Raw genomic sequence first — 27,570 nt, 5'->3', positions numbered from 1 at the left:
AAGCTTTGCCGAATTCAAAGCCATCCACCGTCTAGATAGAGTCCCTTCCGTCTGTATCACAGCACTGACGCCACCAGGCCATTGACCACTCAGCAGTCCCTGGCCATTCGCCCCCAAAGGGTCTGCACGAGCCACCTGATAAGCACAGACACGAATCAATGCAAACATAATGCTTCAAACAGCAACTAAATCCATACTGAATTTGAACGATTTGTATTTAATCAGTACGTGTGTGTTCAAGGGTTAAGCAGCGCGGGGGCAGAAAGCAGACTGAGTCTAGAACTGAGATGATCAGAACGGCTTGTTTCCTACAAAGCAGACTTTATCACACTCATCAAAAGTCGGCTGGCTTTACCTCTGATTACAATTGACTTTCTTTTTCACTCCATTTGATGCCTTTTTAATGCTATTCTTTGGGAAGTGACTCTGGGACAGGCAGCCCGCTAGGTCCTGGAGATGCAAAGATGAAAGCAGCCCCTTCTCTGCGCTAAAGCAGCTCCACTGAGCAGGAAGGGAGGGTGGGAAATGGCGCCCCCGAGACCCCACTCCCATGCTCTGCAGATGTGTGCCCACAGCGCCAAGGAAGGGCGGTGAGGGGGCAGTAACTCACCGGGGAGGTCACCAAGGCTTCCCCAAGTGCCGAGAGGTCCCTCCAGAACACGGAGGGGAGGGACAGAGGCTTAAGGGAGGCGAAGGCATGACCCATCGTCCACATAGTGGACAGTCTGGTCTGCTGGGCCACTGGATCGTGAAGAAGGCAGAGACAGCGAAGGTCGAGAGATGGGGCTGAGTTGAGAAGGCCCTCTAATGCCAAGTTAAAGAGCCTGATTTGGTGTTAAAGGCGCATTATCCATCAGCAGCCTACATTATTAGAACCACTGGGGGTATTAAACAAAGATGCCAATTCCTGGGCCCAACTCCAAATGTTCGAATTCTAAATACATGGGGAGTGATGGATTTACGTAGACTGAAGTTAAAAACCTTGACTGTGAGCAGTGAACCGCCCTTCAAAGGGCAGTTGTGAGGGTGAGTTCTGGAAGCCGTCGTGAGCCACCTGAGATCGGGTGTAAGCCTCTGAGGCCCCAGGGTGGCCCGGGAGCCTGGGCATCGCCTGGGAGCTCGCTAGGAATGCAGAGTCTTAGGCCCCACCCAGACCTCTCACCTCTTCAGAAGACCCCTAGTGGCTGCCATGCACATTACAGTTTGAGATGTGCTGGTCTAGGCAGCAGGTTGAGGAGGGCTGGACAGGCCAGGACAGCGGGGATGGAAGGGGGGCGGGCTGAGAGGGCTTCGAAGTTGGAATCCATGTGTGTCACCGGCTGGATGTGGCAATGAGCGGGTGTCAAAGATACTGGGGTTTCCATCTTGGGAGGTGGAGCGGGAGAGATGTTGTTCATGAGCTGAGCTGGGGAGACTGGGGGCCCTCGTCGGGGGATAAAGATGATTTCAGCTTGGATTAGGAAACAAAAATATAAGCTACCAATTCTTGAGCTCCTATGAGGTGTGACAGTTTAGCTGAGGTTCTGGATGAAGTACCTCACCAGCCCTGACTAAAATCCCACGAGAAATGTCCTGTTGTCCTTGCAGTGTGAGGACAAGTTGGATTCCAGAAGGCTGTGGCCCATTCCCGTGGAGACTGACAACAGGAGAGGGATCTGGAGCTTGGCTGGAAGGAAGGGGAGGGCTGGAGTTAACTCCAGGGGTATGTGGAAGGGGCAGAGGGGAGGTCGGGGTGCTCAGCTGAAGGAGGCCTCTACACTTAGGGACCAGAAGGGAAGCTGGGCAGGAGACTGGGCAGTGGTGGCCAGGGAACAGGAGGAGGATGGGAGCAGGTGGAGGTGGAGAAGCAGACGCAGGAGAGGGTTCTTTGCCCCCGCCCCCGCACCCTCCCCCAGCCCTCACTCACATGCCTCCCCTCACTGGGCGACCCCCTCTCTCCTTTTCCTCTACGGGGTCCCCTCAGATGCTGAGGTCCAGCAAGTCTGAGACAGACCCCTCCCTGGGGTCAGACTACCTGATGTGGTCATTGGGTGCCAAGTGTCCCCACCAGACTGGGAGCCTCCTGAAGGCTGGGGACGCCTCATTTCCACCCCAGCCACTCAGATGAATAGGGCCTTGGGGACTTTTCCTGGGGCGTGGAGCCTTTCCTGAGCTGGCGTCTTTGAGGGAGGGCTGCCTGGCTGACCCCTCCTGCCAGAGGGACCCAAAACTGCCCTTTCCAGCTGGCTCTGGGTGTCCTGATGGACTGAACCAGACTGCCCCCTGCAGCTCCAAGAGGGTAGTGCCTTCTTTCTGCAGCTCCGGCCTTCACGTGCTGTTAGAGTGCCTGGTTCCTTTGTGCTCAATTATGAAGCAGATGAGGCTCCTTCACAAAGGAGCAGGTAAGGATTTGGGAGCAGTCAAGCTCTGGACATAAAGCTACTGCACTTAAAAAAAGCCCTGGGAATGGCCCGTGTAACTTCTCATCCAAATCAGGACTCTTTCAGGAGCAAAGGAAAGGTAAAACAACTAAAGCTACATGTTTTCTAAAATATTTAATTATTGAGCAGCATTTTGGTCTTAAATAAAGGGACCTTTTTAAGTAGTTTTGTTCAAAACCTATTTTTAAAAATTAAGAAAAATTTCTAGGAAGTTTTACATCTTCCAGGTAAAAACTACAAAATTAACAAAATTTTGTGTCTTTACCATTTATAAAATTAACATATGCATGCACATTACAGCAATATTTTTACAAAAAACCTTTTATGTTGACTGTATAAAAATGAAATCAGAACATGAACAGAACACTTATTCTCTGCACATATTAAACTGCTCCATCAATTTCTTAGCCTTGTCTGTTCTTAACCTGTTTCACTTTAAATATCTTTTTCAATATCCTTAATATTTACATTTCTTCATAAAACTGACTGTAATTTTTTTTCAAAGTAGCATCTTGTGGGCTCTCATCACTTCATTTGCTTTATTCCATCGTTGCTTTTGTAGGAATAAATTTCTAATCTCTTTCTGTTTATAACCTATGTTTTCAGTAATTGTAATTCTATAACAGTTTCAAAAGCTGAGAGCTTTCAGTCTTATTTTGTTTTGTGATTTTTTTTTTTTGGTGCTCTATTTGTTGACTACGTCTATGAAATATTTCCGACTAATTTAGAACAGAATGAAACCAACACTGAAGTCCTCACTTACAGAAAAGTTCACCATCTTTGGACACTTAGATTGATTTACAAAGTAATTCTTTCGGCGGCTCAAACATTTCTGAAATCTGATGGTGGACAGGGAAGAGAAAACCATGCCACCAAGCCAGAGTATTTAAAAAAGTCCCACATCAGCCTCATGACCGTCCACTTTGAGCTCAAGTACTCCTGTAGTTATTTACCATCATTGATAAAGTCTTGACACCTACTGCTTGTTTTAACTGACGGAACATCCAGTTGGTTTGGACACAATTATGAATGATTTGTACACCACAAGCATTTCAAGGGTGACACATTTACCCCAAACGCTAAGCTTCACCAGCATTTGTACGCTTACGTTATCCTACGAAACAAATCATCACATCACAGGTGTTCCTGCATCTGCAGGAACATCAGTGATCCTGCCGGGTGCTCACCATTGACAGAAGGAACTTTCAAGTTGTGGCTGGATTCTATGAAATGGATGAAAAACAACAGAACCAATATTGGAATGAACTGTTTTTTCTTTGAAAATCACTGTGAAATTGACACTGATCTCAAACTGGCCTCTGACGGCTTGTGAAGCTCGTCTACTACCGGGCCGTTAGCAGCTCTCACTTCACCTTTGGTAAGTGCACAGTGGAACCTGGGGCTGAACATGAGCAAAACCGGCCCAGAAGGGCCCTTTGATCCAAATGAGAAGCCACGCTCCGCAGAGCAGTGTGTCCTGCATCTTCAATCGTCACCCTCAGGCCCAGAGTTCTGCAAGAGTCAGTCAGTACATGCAGATGCAGCGGTCGCCTGCGGCTCAGTGAGAGGCTAGCATGAGTGGCCCTCCCACCATCTCTCGCTGAGAAGGCGGCACCGGACGCTGAGGCCCACCCACCCCCACTGACCCTCCACTCAGGAACGCGGATGGCGGAGGAGGAGGGGACCATCTCTAAGGGCCGGGCGGCTCCCTGTCATGAGCCGGCAGCGGGCCAGGCTGCATCCACACACCTTGGATGAGACGTGGACTAAACTTTAGTGGCTGGGTTCACACACACATTTGAATTCAAAGAAACGAGTTTACTTGCTAACTGAGTGAACTCTGTAGACCTGCAACTATCTGTTGGTTTGATCATCTGCTCATTCATTCATCCCTCTTTCGGCAATGTTTACTGAGTTATTGCCAAAGTCTGGAAAGGCAACCAGCACCGCCTACCTCCCTCAGAGCTTGTGTTTCCGCAGGAGAAATAAAATAATTAAATAATCACAAGGCGACTCAGATGGGCCAGGAGGGGGACGCACATGGTGGGGTGGGAGCACCAGGCAGGGATGCCCACAGCCACCCAGACAGGTCTGAAAGGCTGCCTGGGGAGAGGGCTGTCTTCTCAGTGAGGAGTGGACTGGTCCAGGTGGGGAGTGGGAGGAAGAGGCAGAGAGGCAGCAGAAGCTGGGCGCGGGGTGGGGGTAGGGGTTGTGCAGAGAAGGTGGAGCCCTTAGGGAGCCCCAGGACCTTCCCAGGATAAGGAAGATCAAAGGTCTCTCCTGGCAACGCTGTGGATGGTTTATGTGAAGACCTCCAGTGAAAGCTTTCCAGTAGGGCTGCGTAAAAGCTAACTCCCCAGGCGGGATGTCCCCTGCCCCAGGGCTTCCTGAGGGCAGAGCAGCTGTCCTGCACATTTCCATCCGGCACAGGGGAGAGGCTTGGGGAACGTGGTGGGAGGAAGTAAAACCATTAGGCACCATGAGAGCAGATTCCTCCCCATCTTCCTCTGAGACTGAAGACCCAGCTGCCATCAGCATCTCTCTCATCCTCTCTCTCTCTGCTCTCCCACCCGCCCTCAGATGAGGGTTCTCCCCAGAACACTTCACCTCTCTGACCTTCCTTCCCAATTAGTAAAACAAGAGGCTCCAAGCAGATAATAAATGCGAGTGAATCTTGTTAACTGTCACTCATCAGACTGGCCTGGACCCCACTGTCAACCGGAGCACGCCCCGTGCTGCAGGGACACTCGGCAAGTGACCGCTGGTATTTCCCGGGGAGACCAGCTCCCCACGGCTGCTTCTGGAAGCAGCCAGAGCTGTGCACGGCCCGGGCGTGAAGCATCTGCTGTTTCCACGATGGAACGTGTGGTCCCGGAGCCGGGACCCCCACGGCTCTGCAGACAGCGTTGAGCTGGGACCGGCACCCCAGAGGAGACCTCGGTGACGGGTCTGCAGGGTGGTCCTGTGGTGACTGGCATGTCAGCTCTGGGCTCAGGCAGCAGGAGGAAAGGGTTTTGGCCTGGGTGGCGAAGCAGCCAGGCCCCTGGACAGCCTCCCACAGCCACCACCCGGCTGTCTAACTGGAGGCAGGCACCTCCGGGGCAGACAAGGCCAGACCTTTGCAGCAGAGGGCAAGGGGAAAGAGAAAGACCAGCCATCACCCCCTTCAGGTGACACCACACTGCTTTACAGACGCCTCGAGGTCCACCTGCGCACAAGGCACTACCGCAGGTGCGCGGATGGGGAGTTTCACAGCCCCCCACCCGCTCTCAGGCCCACACAGTTATGCGCACACCCCACCCCCATGTTTCTGGGTTAGCGGGCAAAGTGAAGGCCAGGAGGAGGAGCCAAACTCTGCCTGTGGACAAACCCACCCTGGGGCAGGTGGGGAGGCAGCTTTGAGGATGGTCACACGCAGGGCCCAAATGCTCCCAGGAAGCCAACCAGCGCTGCTCTTCACCTGTGGTCAGGGGCCCCCTCAGCACCCGCGGGGCAGCGAGGGAGGGACCTGGAGTGCCTGGCACCCTCCATCTGGCAGGCCGCCGGGAATGCACGCTGCTCAGAAAACCACCACCACCAGGCGTGCAGACAGACAGCGGACTTCCTCAGCCGCTCGCCTGGGGAATGGACTGGGAAGGGAGAACCAGTTCCCTGCAATCACCCCCGTAAGACAAGTCCAGCTCTGTCTGCCAGGCACGGAGCTGAGCGCCCCCCAGCCTCTGGGACCTCGCCAGGAAGCAGAGACCACTCCGAGCCTTGATTACCTAAGTGACTGCCACCTAATTCCACCCTGTCCACTTTCTATAAGACCAGAAAAATATTACCCATTGGGAAAAATTACTATTTAAAAAAATTTGTGGCGGGGTAGTTAGATTTATCTATTACTTATATTTTAAATGGCAGTACTGGGGACCGAGCTCAGGACCTCGTGCTTGCTAAGCACGCATTCTACCACCAAGCTACACCCTCCTTGCCAAATTATTCCTTTTGTACATATAGGGGAAGAAGAAAGATGCACTTTCAGGGTAAAGGAAAAAACAAATCCAGACCTTCCCCAAGCTTCAGGTCCGAATACACTTAGTGGATGGGAGATTTTAATAATAATCATACAAACCCCTTACGCAGTAAGATGTGCAGAGTCAGCTCGCCCCACGCGCACCCACAGCGGTCCTGCCTTTTCAGAGAAGGTTCTGCTTGTTAAAGAGGAAAGGATGCAAAGGGGTGCTTTTTATCTGAGCCGGTGAAGGTGGGAACTTAATTGCTTTTGAACAAAGCAATTGCACACGTCTAAACGGAAAACCAGTGAAACATCATTAAGAGGAGACGAGCACAGAGAAGTCCGTGTGTGAGGAGAGAAAGGGGGAGAAACGAGGCGGGAGAAAGGGGTGAGGCGAGGCTGCGCAGTGTCGCCGGGCAGGGCCCCACTGCCCACGGCGTCCTCCAGGGTCTCCCCCTCTGACGCTCCTCTGACAGCCACCCAGCGAGGCGGGCGCCACCTCGGCCTCGGACAGACGGGGACGGGGAGGTCAGGCGAGGAGGTGCCCCACCCCCGGCGCTGGGGAACGGGCACCCAAGGAGAGAGCAGAGCTGTGGGGCCCTCCTCCGTGGGGTCACAGGCTGGGAGCTCCCTGTCACTGCTGGCGCAGGAGAGCAGTTTGCCGACCTTTCCACCCTCTGGAGTTTTTGAGGACTTGCTTTCCCGGACCCTTCAGTCCTCACCCCCTATGTAAACACTCGCCCACCCACAGACAGCTCACATGCAACTCGGCATTCACAATGTACCCTCACTTCCGACTTTCTGTCCATCCTTGAAACACAGTCTCCCTGAGGTGTCAGGTGGTGTTAGGTGTTAGGACGGCTCCTCACTTTACAAAGGAGGAGGAGCTCAGAGACTTATGGGCACACGGCGGGTGGAGGTTCCCCACCCCGACCCAGGCCCGCACGCTCCACGCTCTGCTCCTTTCTCCATCAAGCCTGAGACCCGCCTCCGTGCCAGGTCTTCCAGGGCACAGTGTAGGGTGACCAACTTGCCCCAGGGAGCCCAGGACTGTCCAGCTTTCAGTTTGAAAGCAGGGAGCAGTACGGCCACGCCGGGCAGCTTCCAGGGTTAACAGCCTCGGACAAGGGACAGGATGGAGTTTCGATGTCTGGGGGGCTCTGGGATCCTGAGGACGTCGGCATCCAGGCAAGAAACAGGAAGGACTGGGGACGCATCGCAGTGAGACTGGAGAGTTACTTGGGAAGCAGGGTTGCCAGACAGAACACAGGACACCCAGATGTCAGTGCACCCCAAGTGTTAATGGGCACACTCACACTACGGCTTACCTGCTGTTAACTGGGAGCTTAAACTTCACTGGGCTTCCTCGGCCCAGTTTCAGTTTGCTCTATCTGGTTCCCCTGTCAGAATGTGTCAGAGTCGTAGAGAACAGAGGGGAGCTTTACGGAGAAAGTGACATTGGGCAGGAGCTGGTTTGAGGGAGGGGCGGGACAGTGGCTTCAGGGTCAAGTCTGCAGCCCTGCAGACCACCCAGCAGGTGATGTCCGTCAAGCAGGTGCGGGGCTCGGAAGGAGTGATGGCTCGAGGTGGAGCGTTGGAGCTGCCAGTAGGCAGGTGACCTTGGCAATGGATGAAGGACCTGAGAAAAGCGAAAGAGAGAGAAGGGGGCATCGAGTGAACGCTGGGACCACTGATGCCTAGAGGCTCCCAGAGAGAAGGCCACGAGGACTTCCCAGAAGAGTCAGACAGGTGGGGGAACTGGGGAGCCGGGGGAAGGGAGGGGAGGGGTGGCCAATCGCTATGAGGCCACGGGAGCCAGCAGGGCTGGCCCCAGGGTCCCCAGGTCCCCAGGGGGCACAAGTCCTCCCTCCGTGGAAGCTGTGACCACGCACAATTGCTGATGTCCCTTCTCCTCCAGTGGCCCCGGCGGCGGCGATTTCCATGTGTCCAGTCTGGGAGTTAGTTTGCTGTTAGACTTTCATGCTCCTTTAGAAAGCCCCAGCAGAAGCTCAGCTCATTCACCTGATGGGTCAGATTTTCAAGAATCAGGGTCTCAACGGAGTCCTGACAACTTGGATCCTTCCAGACACAAGGCCCCGTCTGCACAGTGCGGGCAGGAAACTCCACTGCACAAACACTCATTATTACCATGGCCACTAGTAAGGGGACCCCTGGCCAGTCCGTGGTCCTGAGAGCTCCCCTGTCCTGGCCTAGGCAGACACAGGGTCAGCTGTCAGACGCAGGCGCAGGCGGCCCCAGACCCTCAGCTGAGACTCTCGAGGAATCTGAGAGTTTCCCAGCAGAACTGGGGGTTTGGTCCCAAACATCACAGGCCCGGTTTGAGGACTGTTTGAAGTGAAATTGAAGTCTCAATGAGGAAACTTTCTGTTTAATAACGTCCATAGAATTTGTCATCGTGATCGGACATAGATCTTTATAACTTTTTCCTAAAAAGTGGGTAATTTGTCCTCTGTGATGGGGCAGTGGGTACATGACATTTAATTTCTCTCTAGTCCTTGGGTCATGCTGGTCTTCTCTGTGTTCATGAGGTTGGTGGCTCGAAAGAGACAAGGCGTGTGGGAGTCGCCTGTAACCGGCACGGATTCAGACAGGGCGAGGCTGGGTGAGGGGCTCGGGCCCGCAGGGAACGTGCAGGGACGCGGGGCGGGGGACCTGGCTTCCACCCACAAGTCTGCTGCTGACTCGTCAGTTTACTCCTGTAAACTGACCTTTACACTGTTCAAGAACAAGAACAGCTTGATTTGTTGAATGAACGGGTACATTCTGGAAGGAAGAGGGTATACAAGGGGGGAGACACGAAGCCTGAAAGTTCCGCCTCTACTCAAATTTGACTGGTCTCTTGGAAATTTAAGTTGTTAGATTGAGGTGGGGGAAGCAGGTGGCTTGGATGTGATGTCTCAGTTTACTCATCCATAAAGTAGGGCAATAAACCTATTTTTCCATCCTTGGCTGGCCGTGTGCTGAGCTTACCCGCTTAGTGAAAGGCTTAGAATCTGGAGAAGGCATTTCCCTGAGCAAAGGAGGGGCACCATCAAAGGAAAAGGCAGAGAATCCCAAGCAAAGTGTCCTCGCTGGGAGTTCCACCGACCCTCCTGCCCCTGATGCTGACACGGCAACAGAGCGGCAACTGCTCTTCAGAGAATCCAGGAAACCCACTGTGTCTGAGAATGAAAGGTGCTTTGTAATTCATCTCTGTGCTTTGTTACACACACACTGCTGAAGGCCTCTATGCACACTGGTGAATTACATGCTGAAACTGACTGCATCAAAGACTCTTTTTAAATCACCCGAAAAAGGTAAAGCCCCAACCTCTGACGCACTGGTCCTCCCCGAGCGCCCTGCCTGCCGACTGAGCGGGGCCAGGCGCTCGGGCAGGTCAGCACGGGGGAGGGGCACTCTGTCAGGCCACGAGGAGGGACGGGGAAGAACACTGGCGCGTCAGCGACTCTGTTAAGGGGTAACTGCAATTTCCTACGGGCCATGCACCCATTTGCTTATTTCCAATTATGTACCTGGCCCTCTTAAAGATGAAGAAAAGGTGAGGTGTTTACTCTGTAAGAAGAATGTTTTTCTCCTTTGCACTAAAGACGACAGAACCACAGAGAGCTCAAGGCCTAAGAAAGCTTCTCAGAAGCTCATTCAAACCAGCCCCAAAGCTGGACTTGAATTTGTTTGAACACCAACAAGCCCTTGATCAATCACCTGCTAGAGACCATAAAACTTTCTACGACTGGGGCCCAACACGACAGGAACGAACGACAGCTGGAATTTCATTGGATAAAATTTCCCCCCATTGAGAAGGAAACCAGCCTTCCTACCACAGCAGGACGGATGAAGGTTTGGCTGCCTAATCCCAGACGCTGCGAATGATGTCTCACTATCAGTTGCTCGCGAGCTTCAGAAACTACCGATAATTCATTTTTCCTGCACTTGCAGTGGCTGGACGTCATTGCACAGAAGATACACCACCACCGAATCCTTCATTCATTACAAATGACCCCCTCAGCAGTAAGGTAGCTCTGGTGGGACAGTCTTTGGATCTTACCAAAACCAAACTATTATTACAGAATAACTATTTATGATCCTGCAAACAGCATATTAATGCCTACAGCTATAAGGAAACAACAGTGAATAGGCACCAAGGATCCAGCCCCAGTACTTTCTCAGTTCCTGTTAGCTTTTCAAGCAGAAGTCGCTTGGCCCTGGGCGGGGGGCGCCGCCGATGTACACACAGCAGATCTGAATGGTGGTCTTTTCTCCCTGGGAAAGGCACTCTCACCACCTCGGACGTGAATATGCACGGAGGGGTCCAGGTGCTACCGCCCAAAGTGCCGCCGTCTCCCTGAAGGGTGACCCCGGAGTTGGGGTAGTTTCTGTCCATCTCAGCCATCATCTCTGGGCTCTGTCCACACGGCTCTCTGGGCAGATGCCACTCGCATCCTCGTCCACTTTGGCGTCTCACCCACCTTCAGGCCCCGCCCCTGCCACCGCCCTGGGCAGCCTGCTCTCTCCACCCCGGACCCAGGCCTTGGAGGTCTCCGCAGGCACGTGCAGCTGGTGGTCTTTGATCCATTTGCCTTCTTGTCTGCTCAACTTTCTGACCTTGAATGACAGCTCCTGGGAGTCAGGCCATCTCAGGCCGGGCACCGCCTGGAGGGGCGGGGAGCGCAGGGGGAGGGCAGAGTTCGCACCACCCAGGAAAGTTGTCAGGATGCTTCTGGGAGAAGCTCTGGTGGGAATCTGGGCCTCTGACCAGGGAGACAGCCCAGGGTAGGGGAGGACAGGCCCCGCCCCTTCTGAATCTGCTTGGCCACCTTTTCTGGACCCGAATTTCACTAGAAGCCTGACGAATGCTCGGCAGGGCCTTCGGGTCCCACCTGCCAGTGCAGAAAGGCTATTAGAGGCACAGGGGGCAGCCTCACTTGCCCTGTTTCTTCACTTGGGTCTCATCTAGGTCCTGCCTGAGAAGTGCAGCTGCAGGGGGCAGATGCCCTGGGTGCCCCAGGGGATGGAGGAGGGGATGGAGGTGTGCCAGGTGTGTGAAGAACTCTCCAGGGCTTCAGAATACGGTCAGAATACCTTCGAGGGGCTGCTCAGGTAAAGGCCACTTCCCCTACCTTGTGACTTTCATTTGCCTTTCATCTGGGCTGTATCAGTAAATCAATTTGTGACGTCCTTCCAACAGGGTCCATAAATAAACCAGCACTTCCACTCCTGCCTCCAGGGACCAGAAACCAACATCCTCCATCTAACTGCTTAGATACCCTTGCTGCAGCCGTGGGTTAATTTATCTCAGCAAATACGCCAGTCGCCTGGGCACACGCTCTGCCAGTGATCAATGGCTGAATGCAGATCTAGGATTGTTCCTGAAAATCGAGGCTGATTACACAGGAAATCAAAGCCTGTGGGAAAAACCGTAGAATTGACAAAAAAAGTCAAATAAAGAACGGTGACCCTTCACCTAAAAGCAATCTCAGGAGAATCAAAAGGGAAAAGATCCAGTAAGACACTTGAAACGCCAACATCATGTTTTTCCTTTCTTTGTTTCTCCCCAAGAGTAATTTCCAGGGTGTCTTTGGACCTTCACCCACCCTGCTGTAGCAGGCAATCTAGGTCCTGTGATGGGTGGCAAGATTCTCGAGCACAGTGAAACCAGAAGTGACCGCTGTGGAACCTAGGGCCCCGACGGGAGCAGGCGATGGAGCGCTGAATGACACTTGGCTTCGGAGGGGCCGTACGCTTGGGGAGGCTAGTAGCAGTAGTCTTACCTTCTTGCGAATGCTCTGCTTGGGCTAATTCTGGAAACAGCGTGTGTTCCCGAGCACCCACTCCCTGGGGGAGGGAGGAGGTGGCCCTGGGAGAGCGGGCGCAGAAGCCGCCCTGAGGCGGCATGCTGACACGGAACAAGGCGCCAGCCAGTCATTGTACTTCAGCTTCCACTGAACCCCACCTGCCTCCGTTCGTTCAGTGAGCGTCTTCCAAACATGCTGGGGTTTGCTCGCATGGAGGCTCACAGGATGAGGACCCCAGCCCCGCCCCGGGAGGTCAGGGTCTCCTCAGCGTCAGTGCAGCACGTGGCGGACGGATGCCCCTTGCACCTGAGACGTGGGGTCTCGGCACCTGCAGCAACTAGACGCACGTGCACAAGTGCTCTCCTTCAGGGAGACAGGGCTGGCGTGGCTTCACCTCCCATCAAATCACGTGGCTCCCAGTAGAGTCCATCACCCCTGTGGGCCCCAGGCTGGACCTTCACGGCCCCCGGGACGGACCCGGAGCCTCTGTGCTGTGAGCCCGTCCCACGTAGTGCTCTTGGTTATCTGACCCACGTGAAACCAGAGGGACAGGCCCCAGCGGAGCAGCCCCGGGGAGCACAGCAGGGCGGACCTGCAGAAGTGACTGGCCATTTTGTCCGTGCAAAACCAAGCGTGCTGGCTTCGTGTCAGTATCAGCCGAGGCAAGGATGGCTCCAGATTTACCCAGCTGTCCTGGCTCTGAAGCCCAAATGCTGTGCCGTGGTGAGACCGAGGCAGCTTGTTTAGCGCACTGGCCTGTCCCTTCAGCAGGTTTCTGTCGTTGGCGACCAAACGGCAGAAATTCAGTGAAAAAAACTGCTTGCATTTCTGATCTGATTATGTATCTGAACTTGGGGTCAAGAGATCAATCAGCAAGATCAAAATCAAGTAAAAACCGGATCTGCATTCTTGCCAGACGTAGTGCTCACGCCGAGAGCAAAGTGAGGATTTGCTGATGCACAAGTGTGCACCCCTCACATCTACAGCACATCGCTGTGCGGCTTAAATTCTGACATTTCAGTAGGAAGGGCCACTGTCAGTTACTAACGATCGATTATCCTGCCTCCGAGCATAATTTCTCCACAAGCGCGGACACACACACACACACACACACAGCCTCCACCTCCCAGCAACGCCTTCCGGGAACCAGGGAAAGCGTCCTGATCTCCCTGAGGGAGACTCTCGGTGCTTCTTTGTAACGAGGGTCCCTGCCCAGAGACCCTCACTCTGAGTTTGGGCAAAGCCAGACTGTCAGCCTCGCAGCCCATGTGCAGAGGGCAGGGGTCCTCCAAGGGCACAGTGGGTGCTGTCACCCTGCACCTCTCACAGGACCCTGGCCTGGGACGCCTTCCATCTCCTCTCTATTTACTACCCGGGCTTGGATTTGAGACCTCGGTCCAAGGGGAGCCTTGGGGACACCCCCAGGGCACACAGTGGGGCTCCAGGATGTCTGCCCAACACCCACGACCAGATGAGTGGATGAGTGGATGGGTCGGGCTGAAGCAGGACACTCCATCAGAGGGCCACAACATGGCAGACTGGCGTTCCAGGCTAACAGTCCCCGCCAGCTCTGGCTACTGAAGGCACATCCCACAGAGGAGCCTGGATGTCCGGTATTTCGAGAAACAGGAAGAACCTGGAGCGGAGTCCGGCCTGCCTGCTAGCCCTCTGGGTGCCGGCCACACTCCACGGCCACGTTCCCGGTGGGTCCTCACAGTGGCCCTGGTGCAAGTACTGCCACTTCCACTCTCCCGGTTGGGGACACCAAGGCTCAGGAAGGCCAAGCAAGGGACTGGGGTCGTGTAGAAGGTGGCAGGGCTGGGATTCAAAGCTAGACCTCCCAGGTTCCCAGGGCCCTGCTTGAATCCGGCACAGTCCTGCCTGGGAGGTGGCAGAGGGAGGGGCCCAGGGGGGCCCCCAAAGCCTGAGATGAAACACACCCTGCCCTTGGCCCTGCTGGAGTCCTTGGTTCAATGCAGTGTCTCCTTGGTGGAGCGGGAACATTAAATAAGTCATTTTTCTAGAAGCCCATTAAAGATGCTGTGTGTGTGTGTCTGTGGCAGAGAAAGACAGACAGGGGCAGGGGATGGGACACAGGATGGGGACTGGGTAGCCTGCAGAATGGGAGAGCCCGGGGCGCAGCACACCCTGAAGTTGAGGCCCCCACTTTCCAGCTGTCTTGGTTTCCTACTTCTCTGGAGGGACAGGCACCAGGGAGCTGCTCCGGGAGCACTGGGCAGGGGGCAGCTTGGGGCTCCGAAGAGACAAGCCTGGGGTGCCGACTGCAGACGAGATGCCCCCTCTCCTGCCCCCTCAGACCTGGTGGCTGGGGAGCCGCCGTCAGTGGGGCTCACCAACTCCGCCCCGTCCCACTCGACTTCTGGGAAACGAGCACGTCGCCAAGGACACGTGAACATAGATTTTGGCTTCATCAGTGAGACCTATTTTGATTAGCCCACGAGATGGGAGATTCCATAGGCAGGACACTGGGAGCTAAGACGCCGGTACCGTGTCTGACTTAGAGCCAGAAATGCCGCGCAGCCGGGTGGATCTGCTGCTACCTGTAAGGCCCCTGAGATAAGCGGCAGCAGGAGCCTGATGGTGCTTCCCATCCGGCCAAGAAGGACGGGGATTCAGATCCGCAGACAGGACGCGGTGGGTCTAAGAAGTCACTCTCCTGTTCCCCACCCCACAGCTGCGATCACCTCCAGAATCCACCTCCATCTGTCAGTGCTCTCTGGAAATTCCCAGAACATACTCTCAACCCGAGGATAAGGGTGGAGGGCAGCGGCAGTCTGCGGGCGTGCCGGGGTGTGAGAAGCTCCCCAGCCCGGGGCCAGACCTGCGTGGGGCAGGCCCTGCAGGGAAGGCAGGAGGAGGGCCCCCTGAAGCCAGTCTTCAAGGCTGCCAAGGTCTTGATTTTCACAAAGTAGAAATCTTGCTGCATCCTTCTCTTCAGTGGCTTCCACTGTCCCCAGGGTTGAGATCTGCCCTTCCAGTCCCCCCGCCCCACTGCCCAGCAAACATGCCGGGTCTCTTGCTGCTCAAAGGTAGGGGTTACCTGGCTCTCACCCACCGCCCCTGCTCTGCCAGGCAAACTCCTCTTGACCTTCAGCACCCTGATCCCAGCCAAGCTCTCCAGGAACCGTGCCCCTGGGCCCTGGGTGCTCCGCTTCCAGGCTGCCTGCTCACTGCCAGGCACCCCGGCTGACTGCCCTGTCTGTTCCCCACCTGCACCTGAGCCCCTTCCGTTCTATGGCCCAACAAGTACACAGTAGGTGCTCAATGGATGTGCCTGGATAGGTCTGCCTTCCATTTTCTCGGATGTGCGTCCTCCTCGCCCACATTCCCGGTTAAACCCTTGCAGAGTAAAGGCGGGACGTGAGGGACGTCACCCAGCGCCTGGCTGATGGATCTGGGGCAAAGGTGGGCTTTCTGCCCTGTGTCCCTGTCCCCTGAGACCCTAGCCAGCACAGGCACCTCAGTGGACACAGGCCCCCTCGTCAGGAACTCAAGGAAGGCTCATATGCCACTGCCACTTTGCTCTGGGCAAGGTGAACACATTCCTCTGCATTCAAAGAAAAGTCACAATCAGAGCAGTAAATTCAAATGGTACCCTTGCAGGGGCCATGGGGTGGGCAGCAATTGATGAGAGGGTCCCTCCTGCCCCCTTACGCCACATCACACCTGCTTGTGACGGCTGTGTTTCCCCACCTGGGGGCTGACGGTTCCGGGGATGCTGATGCAAGGGTAAAAACTCCCCGCAGCACGGAGGTCGCAAATGCAAGCCGGCTGACTCCATGCGACCTGCAGACAGTCTGGGTTTGATGTGCATTGTGTTCTAAAAGTTTTCCTTTTTTTAAAGATACAGTTATATGCAGTCAAATGCACATACCTTTGGAGTATGATCTGATGAGCTCTGACAGATGCATATCCCCATGCAGTCACAATGAAGACCATCTGCCATTTTTCTAGAAACTTCCTTCTTGCTCGCTCGTCCCTCATCCCAAGCAGCACACACGACTCTGGTTCCTATCTACAGAGACGATTGGCTCCGCTTGTCCTTGAGCTTCCTGTGAATGGAACCGTAACACTCCTGTGTGTCCAGCTTCTTGAATTCAACCGGTATTCAAGGCTCATCCACGTTGCCGTGGGCGTCGAAGGTCCACCCCTGTTCACCGCTGAAGAATTTCCCACTGCACGACTACCACACTTTGCTCACCCATTCTCCTCTTCATACACATTTGGGTTGTTTTCCAGGTTTTTTGCTATTACGAGCAAAGCTGCTATGAACTTGGGTACCAGCCTTTTTGTGGACAAGTGTTTTTCATTCATTTGAAATGAATGCCTAAAAGTGGAGTTGCTGGCTTCAAGGAGTAGGTGTGTGACGATGATTTAAAAGCATTTAAATTAGTCTGAGATATTTAAAAAGAGGGAGAGCCGACATAAAGTCTGGAGATCTGACTTCTCTTGGGAAACCAGGTCTGGCCTGAATTCCCGCCAGGCTGCGTGGGTTGGTCCCTCACCTAGAGCCTGGACGGGCGGCAGCCACGTGGTGGCCCTCACTCCGCCTCCTTCATCACTCAGCCTTGGCTGCCACTCCACAAACGGACACCTCACCCGGATGTCTGGATTTAAAGTGCCTCTCCTTCCCCAGTACTGTGACTCAGAACGCCAACAAAATGATTCCAGACTCAGGCTGGGGGGAGCCTGAATTTTTCTCCTGACTCAAAGCAAGAAGTTTTAGTAATTCCAAGTGAAACACTTCCTTTTCAGGCCACGACCATCCACAGCTGTGGGAGGATTTTAATTTGGTTCAGTCTTCTTAATATGCTGCAGATACCCAGTTTTTAATCTTCTTTTATTAAAAGTAAATCCACCCTCCTCACTCAGGTCTCTTGTGTAACTGTCTAATTAGGGCAGAAGCTTGGCCCAGCCCAGCAGAGCGGGTCGCTGTCCCTTAAGAAGGAGAGACTTCAAAGAATTGCCGGCATCTTCTGAAAAATGTTAATTGGGAAACAATGTGCATGAATTATTTAGCACCTCTGGTTCTTTGGAAGAAAAATTTGCCCCCAAATTGCAACTAAGGACTCAAAGAAGCTGCTTCGGACCCTCCCTGGACACCTCAACACTACACATGGTGGGTACACAATACTACGTATCCAGCGGGGACACAGGGCCAGGATCCCTTCTGAAGGTCTGGCCCATTTCATGCCCGAAGCAAGGTCATCGGGTATAACCTACATAAGTCCATTGGAGCTTCATTCATTCAGCTACTTACTGGCGTCTACTGTGCAATGGTACTGGGGCTGCCTGTGTACATGATTGCTTTTCTCTTCATGTTGACTTCCATCCAAAGTCAGCCACCAGCCCCCAGGGGCACTAAGAATTGTGACTCTCCCTCCACTTTTAAATTATACCAACAGGTTTTCTAAGAGAGACGCTGCCTGCTGTTGCTTCAGACCACACGGACCCTGCAGGAGGACTCCGTGTCTCCTCTCCTCACAGTTCTGGGGGAGAACATTCTCTCTGCCATCCCCAACTCAGCTAATTAAGTGTAAGGCTAAGCGCTTTAAGTAAAGTAGTTCCAGGGTTACATTTTTCTTTATTGATGCTCTGTTGGTAAACTACAATCAACACCACATAATTATGGAGAATTATAACACAGTGCAGCAGCAAACCGAAAAGTTACCCCTTGGGAATATTAATAAATAGATACTCTTCCCTTTAAGAGAAAATTCATGCCTATCCCTTAAAACGCTTTGCTCTCACACTGGGGCACTCATGAAATTTTAAAGAAACGTTGATTTTAGTACGGCCGGGAGCCAGTAATACAGAATTGTCTGTGTGTTTATTCATTCAACAAATATTTACTAAATGTCTTCTGGACACAGAGCAGAGAAGGAGGCCTTGTTTAATCTACGGATTAGACAGAGATGCTGCCTTCGAGGAATTTCTGCCCTGGCCAGGGACCAGCCCGCCCCTCGAAAGAACTTCAGTGGGTCCAGGTGGGAGTGGGGAGTGACTGAGCTGGGCCATTTGAAAGTTTGCTTCACTCCTGCATTCAGCATATATGTCCTGAGTGCTCAAGAAGCCTCAGGGACTAAGAGCCCATGCCTGCCTTTGGGAAGCCCCCACGGGCAGGAAAGGATGCCTCTCCCACGCCTCGGGCATCATCAGGACCCCTGAATCGAGCAGAAACCTGGATGGTTAGCAGCATGGCTGTCGGGAGAAGCTGATGTGCCAGCCCCTCCCTGAGGCTGGGGTCTCTCCCTTGGTGAGGAGCTTTACGTGTGGTTTTCAGCAAAGGTAGAAGGTAGCAGTGGCTATTTTGACTGCTCTTCCTGGAGAACCTGCACCTGCTGTCATGGGCAGAGGGCAAAGAGAAGTTGGGTTTATTGGCCAGGAATCTGCTTGGCTCCTGAGTGACCACATGGCAACTGTCCTAGAACAGACTTGTGACTTGCTGGGGGGCCCCAGGAGGCAGCCAGCCTAGTGGAAAGGGCCCCAACAGGCGACAGGTGGAGCTGGCGTCACACCTGGGCTCCTCCGCCTGTCACCCCAGCCAAGTCTCCTGCCTCTGGAAACTTCTTCCTTCTCTGTGATCTGGGGGCACAGCGCCCGCCTGTTAGGGCCCACGGGGACACAAGTGAACTCTCTGGCCCAGGTTCTGCTCTGATCAGGTGGGAAGAGGCAGCTACAGCCCCACCCCTCCGCGTTCTGGGTGCAGCCTCTGTGCTGACAAATTCGAAGCACCCACCCACGGCTGCTGAGAGCCTCCTGGGGCTGTGCAAACCGTGGTGCCCTCCGTGGGTGCAGGGCACCCCCAGGATGCTCACAACCTAGTGGGGCAGACAGACACATAAAAATGAGCGTGGAGTTAGAAAGAGGAAGCCCAGACGAATAGGACTGTCCAACAAGGGGCCTTCAAGTGATTCAAGTATTATAATTTCAATCTTTTTTTACAGCTCAACTTGCACCTGAAGTTGGAAGCATCAAGAATACAGGCGGGGGGGGGGGGGGGGGGCTGCTTTTACGCATGCGCAGTCGCTGGAAACCTGAGTGCAATAGCAGGGACGACCAGCAGGTGGCGCATGCGGGAAGGCCAGAGAAACGTCCAGCTGCACCTGCCTGGCGCTCCCAGACCCCAAACCGGAGTGTTCCCCACTCCCGCCTTCTATAAGGTCAGGCTCTCACTCGCTCAGCCTTCTTCCAGGATCACTCCAGAAACGGGCGCCTGCACTCCCCCAAACAAGACAATTACTTGTTTTCTAACCCTTTTTTTCTCCATTCATATGCTGAAGTGATTAGCAACCAGCCTTGTGGGATGCATCTGAATTCTCCTGCATCGGCACCCTCACACCTATTTCCCAGCCTGGAATTCTAGTTTATAATCTGTGGATACTTTATCTCGACCTCAGTCAAGAAGCTTAACACTTGAACCTCGCCTGAATGACAGAAACTATAAAGCAAACCACATGCCACGTTCAGGAAATTGGCTTTGCTCCCACCTCAGTGATTCTCCCACACATGCTAAAATTAATTACACTGGAAACTGTAACTCAAAGTATGTTCACATAAAGCGGTGGACAAGGGCAGAGGTGGCAATTGGTTAAGACGGAAGACTTCCAGGACAGGCTGGCCTGTGGCCTGCCGTCCACTTAATGGATCAGTTATCAGTTATTTAATAAAGCAACTGATGACAAGTGCTTTGACATTTGTATTTGGGAAAAAGAGAGGGAGAGAGCGCCTGGGAGGGCAGGGAGGAAGGGAAAGGGGGACTGTGTGAGGAGGGAGGCCAGGCGCTGCACAGGGTGGGGACCATTCCTGTGCCCCAGGGATGGAGAGTGGTCTTTTGTTCTTCAAAGGAAAAATGTCAGTTCCCAAACCCAGCTGTGCCCAGCTCTCTCTTGCCTCCCGGCTGAGCGTGCAGCAAGAACGTGCCTTGGGAGCCCCCAGCCCTGCCCCTTCCGGCGAGAGCTCGCCTGTCAGGTGGGAAGTCATCTGCATGCGAGGTGCAGACGAGGCCAGGAGTGGGAGAGATGTGCTCAGGCTGCGAGCCCACTGGGCTTCCAGGCTGGCACGTGGGTCTGGTTCAGGACCAGCAGCCGGCCTGGTGCCTAGGGGCTGCCTGATGAATGCCCCTGGTGACTGTGAGCAGAGTGACCACACGCCCTGCTTGCCCAGGGCAGTCTCAGTTATGACCGCTGCCAGCCTCATTTTCAGTTGTGGCCTCTTTCTCTGTCAAAGCATCAGGGCTTGGATGACCCACTGTGTGCCCACCTGACTAGGAGAGCCGGACGGAGGTGAGGCCACCATGCTCACACGAGAGAGAAATTTGGGTGTCTCAGTATGGGACCTGACCCAAGAGAAACGTGCTGAGGAAACCGCCTCTCAAGTGAATTAATGGCATTTCAACAATTAGGGAATTGGAGAATCCCAAGTTTTAAAACACCAAATGAGTTAATTCCTTTCAGTATCCTTTAAATCACAGCTGCTCTCCCGGAAGCACAGAAAGTACTGAGAAGAGCCTGGGCCACCAGTTCAAGGCGACCCGAGCTCCGGCCACGGGCTGTGTGGCCCCGGGCTAGCTCCTTCCCCCTCTGAGTCTGTAAAATGAGCAAGCGGTGCCCTCAGGGGACTCTGGGGAGAGTCTGCGCGATCAGAAGAGAGCCCTTCGCGCCCCTTCTGGAATGTGAGTAAGCACTTTAAAATTTGTTCGACTCAAGGGCAACTGAACAAGAAGCAACAGAGTCAATCTTACTTCTCTTACTGCAGGCCGCTGCTGAGTCGGGGAAGGAAGCCTAGAAGAGGCATCAGATTTCAGTCCCTGAGACACAAACCCCCGGAACGACCGGGCGGCCCCGGGACAGGGGAGCGTCGGGCTCACGCCCCCACCAGCCGCACTTACGGAGCGCAGCTGGGCCCGGCTCTCACCGGACGCCCGGGACCCTGCCGGGACAGCACACCTCCTGGATGCCGTGGGCATTTCCAGAAGCACAGTGAGTTGTGCAGAGGAGGGACAAGTGACAATGCTGATGGTGACGGTGACATTACGGGGCATTCGCTCTGGCTGAGGACGTGGGTCCGTGTACTCTATACGTAAACACACTTGACCCTCACAGCAGCTCTCTGAGACAGTCCAGGCTCTCATCATGCCTGTCTTGTGGCAGAAAACTTTGAGGACCAGAGAGGTTAAGTAACCTGTTCAAGATCACACAGACATGAAAGAGTAGAGCCTGATTCAAACCCAGGCAGTCTCCAACAACCAGACTTTACAAAACCATGTCTCTGTGCTCCAAGTGAGCTTAGCAGACCCAGGAATTATTCTGAAACTCTGCAAGACGCTATCAGGACCAGCATGGGACGCCATCGAAACTGGAAAACATTTCCTTTCCAGACAGGTGGACACACATTCTGTAAATTCCAAACACTCGCTGAAAATATTTACTTTAACTCCATCCCCACCAAGAAAAAATACCCTTGAATTGCTTTGGCACTAACAGATGTTAGCATTTTGTGGGTCTGGGATTCCAAACATATCTGCTTAGAAACTTCCCTTTATCTGTCATACCTGGGACGTGCCCTTGCATCATAAAATGAGTACGTAGTAAGTATTTGTTTGACGAGTGAATGAAATGGCCAGAAAGTTGAGTTGACCTTTATTTTCCCCAACCTATTTCTCTGTAAACACCAGTTGCATCTCCTCAAATAGTTATCAATACAGCATCACAGAATTTTTTGTCCTTTGAGAGAGGTTCCTTGTTCTGCTACAAAAAAAGAAAAAAAAAGAGGGGGGATAAAAAGAAACCTCAAAGGAAATGGATGTCACAATCTGCTAGGAAGTCAGGTAACAGGAAGACAGAAATGGGCTGTGAGAATCTGTTTGTGTTTGACTTGTTTAGAAACGTCCAGGTCAAGTAGAGGCTGATGGCTTCGAGCACAGCAGCACTGGACTGGAGTCTCTTCTGAGCAAAGAGCATCCTTTTATTTGAACTCTGATGACGATGAGAAGGAGGCAAGGAGCAGAGAGGAGAATGCTTTAGGGCAGAGCCATCACAGAAATGCTTTATTTCTGGTGAAAGAGTCTTTCATGGGACTTGGTGCCGTCTCGGGAGCTTGGGAGGGCCCCCTCGATGCCCCGGTGGAGGCTTCCTTCTTTCCTTTCTCTCCCCCAGTGCTTGCTGACCTCCTCCCTGCTGTCTCCCAGGCTTGGTAGAGTCAAGCAGACAGAAAGAAAAGATGGGAGCCCTGGGAGCCGTGGTCTGCATGGACAGAGCATCAGTGTCGCTCTGCCCCCCTTTTGCATCCAGAAATGGTGTGAACAATTCAGCAAGCAGGAAAGACTACACACTACACACCTCCTGATTTCTGTTTGGCTCAGACCAGAGGAAACAGACAAACTAAGCGGTGATTTTCAAGTCAAAGTTAGTTAGGTACCTAAGGGGCCCCTAGAAGTTGATTGTCTGTAAAATCCTTGTGCTCGTTTACCCTTGCCTGTGAGAGTCTGCTTCCTCCGTGGTCTGTGAACGTGCGCTCAGGGACCCCTAGGATGCTGACCCCAGCTGAGGTCAGAACTGCAGAGAGAAGGTCCACGGACTAGCTTTGGTCTTAGGAAACCCAGCAGTATCATTACCGCCCCCAAGACCTGCAGTGGAAAAGGACAGATGGCCAACCTGCGCCAGAAGCTGTACTGGGCGGAACTGTGTTCCTCCCGGTTCATGTCCGCCTGGAACCTCAGAATGTGACCTCTTTGGAAATCGGGTCTTTGCAGGTGTAATCAGTTAAGGTGAGGTCATGAGGGATCAGGGTGGGCCCTAAATCTAATGAGCGGTGTGTTTATAAGGAGAGACGCACACAGGGAGGAAGGACGTGGGTGATGCTGTGATTTACAATGTGGAACATACACTCGATCTTTGTCCCGGCTCCTCGTACCCAGCTCCTAACGCCCTCAGAACTTCCTAGGTGGTAAGAACACTTGGAGCATCTTTCCTTCTAATGTTTGATCTTTGACCCCAGTTCCTGACACAGGGTTCCTTTTAATGCCTGGGTGGTGGGAGTGTCTTTTGCTCTAACGAGACAACTCTGGGTGGGCTCCTGGATGGGGTCTGGTCACTAGAAAGACCAAGCCAAGATTGGAAGCTTGGAGTTTTCAGCCCTGCCCCCTCCCCCATTCCTCTCGAGAAGGCAGAGGGCTGGGAAGAAGTTAGTAACTGATTATGCCTATGTGATGGAGCACCATAAAAATCCAATAGTGCGGGGATCAGAGAGCTCCCGGGGTGTGAACGCATCCACAGACCAGGAGGGTGATGCCCCCAACCCCACGGGGACAGAAGCTCTAGTCTCGTGGGGCTGGGCCCTTCACATGTGGGATCTAATGCCATTTCTGGGTGATGTGAGAATTGAGTTTGCAGGACACTCAGCTATTGTCATGAAGAACTGCTTGGTGGGGGAAGAAAACCTCCACATGTTTTGTGACCAGAAGAGTCAGAAGTGAAGTGTTCTGTGTAGACATAAAGGAGACATACAGCAGGAAGGAAAGACTGAGTTTTTTTTTAACACCATGTGAAGGTGGAGGCAGAGGCTGAAATAACGTGGCCACAAGCCAAGGATTCCCAGGAGCCGTAAAAGCTGGACACTGTCGCATCTAACTGAGCCTCTCTCTCTGAGCACAAGGAAGGGTCTGGAAGGGGATCAAGAAGGGAAGAGTGTTCCCCTTCATGATTCAAGTTTTTCACTGCTGTGCTCTGTTTCCGCCTAAAACCATCTCAGGACTTCCGTGCATCACAGGCACTAGTAAGAAAGTGAACACACCTCACAGAACGGGAGAAGGATTTGCAAATCATACATCTGAAATGGGTCTAGTACTCAGAATACACGAAGGGCCCTTACAACTGAAGAACAGAAAGGCAACCCAGTTAAAAACAGATGATGGACTTGAGTGGACATTTCTCCAAAGAAGATATGCAAAGGCCCCACAAGAACATCGCTAATCATCAGGAACATGTAAACCAAAGCACAGTCACATGCCACTCCTGCCCACTACAATGACTGCACTTCAAAAAACAGGAAAAAACCAAGTGTTGGTGAGGATACGGAAGAACCAGAACCCTCAAGCCCTGCTGGTGGGCCTGGGAAACGGCGTGCTGCTGTGGAAGACAGTCTGGGGGAGCCCTCCGACCGGCAAACACAGAGCCACTCTGGCGGCAGTAATCCCACTCCAAGGCATAAATCCAACAGAACCCAAACCAGGTGTGCAGTAACTCGTGCACCAGTGCTCAGAGCGACACTCTTCACGGCCGTCAAGAGGCGGAACACAACCTCAGTGTCCATCCACTGATGGACGGATAAGCTGGGTGGGACTGTGGAACATCCACACGATGGGCCACTATGCAGCCATGAAAAGGAATGAGGCGCTGACACCTGCTGCAGGGTGGGCGACCCTCAAAAACATATGGCTGAGTGAAAGAGGCCAGGCAAAGCGCTCACATAACGTATCGTTTCATTTATACGAAATAGCAACACACATCAGTCAAACGAGGCAGAAGGAAGATGGGTGATCGCCACGGGCTTCGGGGGGTGGGGACGATGGCTTAAGGGGTTCAGAAGGTTCCTTTTGGGGGGATGAACATGTTTGGGACTAGGTAGACACAACAGCTGGCCAATACTGTGAATGCACTAAACGCCACTGAACTGTGCTCTTTAAAATGGCTAGCTTTACATTATATGAATTTTACCTCAGTAAAGACAGAGCATCCCAGGACCAGCACAGCCTACGATCTGGGACAAAAGGCACCCTCCCCAGCCTGGCATCCAAGATCCTCGTGAATAACAACATTCACAAAAAACAGAGCAAGCGACCCTGGTTGAGAGCTGTGCACCCAGGGCTCTCCTGATTCACTCACCTGACCCCCACGACAGCAATGACAGATTGGGACACTGTCACTCCCACTTCACAGAAGAGGAAACTGAGGCACAGGAACACTGAGTAACCGGCCAGAGCCACGCAGCTCAGTAGCTGGCACAGCTTCTCTGGGGCGGGGGTGGGAGGGGAGCTAGAAATGGTGCTGTAGACAGACGACCTCCGCGGACACGCGCGGCCTCCACACAGCCTTCCAATCTCCAAACTTCATCCGCTTCTGCATTAATCATACCTCTTGATTAAATACGAGTCCTATATTCTGCGGGTCCCATTGTGCTAAATTACATGGTGAGCGTGCATTGCAAATTACACTCATTATTAGAAGTTACACGGCAACATTTATACTAATTAAGTTGGGTCTCATTTCTTCAGCTCTAATTTTAAAACCCTGGCAGAACTCCAGCGCCTTATGTCCGCGCGTGAACTGCCGCACAGAGATGGGGTAAAATGCACTTTCAATTTTCCAGCTATTTGAGGTTATTTTAGACTGAAAAACTGCTCACATTATTATGCCGCCTTCTTTTTTTTTTCACACAGTTATTGGGATGAATGTTAAGAGTGCAGTTCAGAAACGCAAGCTGTACCGTGTGCTTCTAACGTCCATGGTGCTAATTTTTTTTTTTACTGCGTTAGAAAACATATTTGAGAGTTTGTTTTTCTCAGAGCATGGATGACTTTTTAAATGCGTTTCCCAAAGAAATACACATGACTGACACCCAGTGCACTAAGGACACAAAGGAAGAAATAATAGGAAAACAATAAAGGTGACACTTGATGGGGCCGCTCAGAACCAGGCAGGATGCTTAGGGCTTTTCAAGAATCATCTCATCTCGGCCCCTCAGCCACCGAAGAGGAAGGTGCCACCTGACAGGTCAAGTCACCTCCGAAGTCTCAAAAGCGAGGAAGTGACAGGCCAGGATGGAAACCCAGCATCTGATTCACAGCCCGCAACGCTGTTCCATCCTTCAAATCATGCAGATATGCATGCATGTTTGCAGGGAGACCAAACACATCACATGGAAGATGATTTGCCCCCGAGTACTGCAAAACCAGCTGATGCTGCTTCGTTCACCAGCTCACGTTCACTTATTCAGAAATGACCACTTGAGCACCTGCTACATGCCAGGCAGGTGCCAGGAGCGGGGAAGACGAGGAGGAGCAGAAGCATCGCCCCTGCATCCCTGGCTTCTGAGACGGCTGGGCTGTCCCACTAACCCGCCCACCATAGCGTTTTCCCTCCTTGGCAGACCTTCCCCATCGCTGGGGCCCCGGGGGCACAGCGAGCCTGCTCCCACCTTCTCCTGGGGAGCACTGCTCCCTCCGGGCTGGCCTGCCTGGGGCCACCGTTACACGAACCTCCTGACAGCAGTGTCGTCACCCCTGCCCGGGATGGGCTCTCCCGGCTTCCCCGCAGCACAAATGGACAAACGGGATGCAGTCCAGTCCGAGGAGGGGGCACTCACACCCTGTTACAGCACAGCTCTCCCCTCAGCAGACATATAAATCTGGATTCTGGAGGGGGTGAGGGCTGGAGGCGGCCGTCCAGGGGCCCAGCCTGGAACTGAAGTCCGAGGCAGCGGCTGGCCCTCCAGCCTGCAAACATCAGACAGATGGCGATGCCAGTTACCCTGCTTCTTTCCACAAAAGGGACAAGGGGGTTCACTTCCAGGGCCCAGGAAGAGGGGAAGCCTCACTACAGACGAACATCCAACTGCCTCCGTCTGCCTTGCCATCAGGGACTGACTGTCACGGATGCCGTGTGTGCCTCATTCTCAGCACTTTCCCTCCGTTGTCTCCCCAGAGCCTGTCAGCCCCACTGGGAGGGCCCCAGGGGCAGGAAACAGAAAGCATCCTCCTCAGTCTGCCCCTGTTTTGAAGGCGGCTCCTCAGGGGATCGGGCCCTGAGCCACCTCGGATCTGGGGTCTGCCTGGGGGACAGACGCCGGCCCCCCAGGCCACCTCCCAGCCCCCACCGTCATACGGAGAGCGGGAGGATTTAAATCCCACCAGAAGGGAGTAAAATCTTACAAAATGCCCAGAATTCGCCCTGCACGTGACTGGGGGGAAGAAGCTCAGCTTCCCCTTACTGTGCGCCCTTTCCAGCACACCAACAGCCACGTGCACAGCGGCGCGCAGGGCCGACTCCCACAGCAGCCGTCTCTGGCTCCGCTCGGTGTCCGGCCCCCGCCCCCACGAGCGCACACTCAGGCTTCTCTCTGACAAAGAGCGGCCGCGTGGCGCCCGAGCCGACCGGGAGGTGGCCGAGGCCCCTCACGTAACAGCCAAGCGCGACCATGATCACGCCGGCCTCCCTAACGTGACGTAGTCCAAGGTGCCTTCTTAGTGCAAACCACAAGTAAAACTGGGAGTGACTGCAGATCCCATCAGCGGTGCGTGTGGAGGCCACAGGCACAGGGA

At 53.5% G+C, this 27,570-nt stretch overlaps 1 protein-coding gene across 7 annotated transcripts in view; it reads right to left on the bottom strand.

Moving 5' to 3' along the window:
* PTPRE (protein tyrosine phosphatase receptor type E) overlaps nucleotides 1-27,570 on the bottom strand; it is a 149,200-nt gene that overhangs the window by 45,677 nt on the left and 75,953 nt on the right. The window contains exon 1 of one of the 7 annotated variants that reach the window (XM_072972114.1): nucleotides 16,126-16,142. The exons of 5 other annotated variants lie outside the window; for them this stretch is intronic. The gene's annotated coding sequence lies outside the window, so the exon portion shown is untranslated. Of the gene's footprint in view, nucleotides 1-7,745; nucleotides 8,033-16,125; nucleotides 16,143-27,570 lie in introns of those variants that run through there. One more of the 7 variants, XM_031674021.2, reaches the window with a different exon arrangement.

Source organism: Vicugna pacos, chromosome 11 (genome assembly GCF_048564905.1).
Source record: "Vicugna pacos chromosome 11, VicPac4, whole genome shotgun sequence".
Taxonomy (NCBI): Eukaryota; Metazoa; Chordata; class Mammalia; order Artiodactyla; family Camelidae; genus Vicugna; species Vicugna pacos.
Note: the sequence above shows the minus strand (reverse complement) of the source record. Positions and strands in the feature narration are given on the sequence as shown.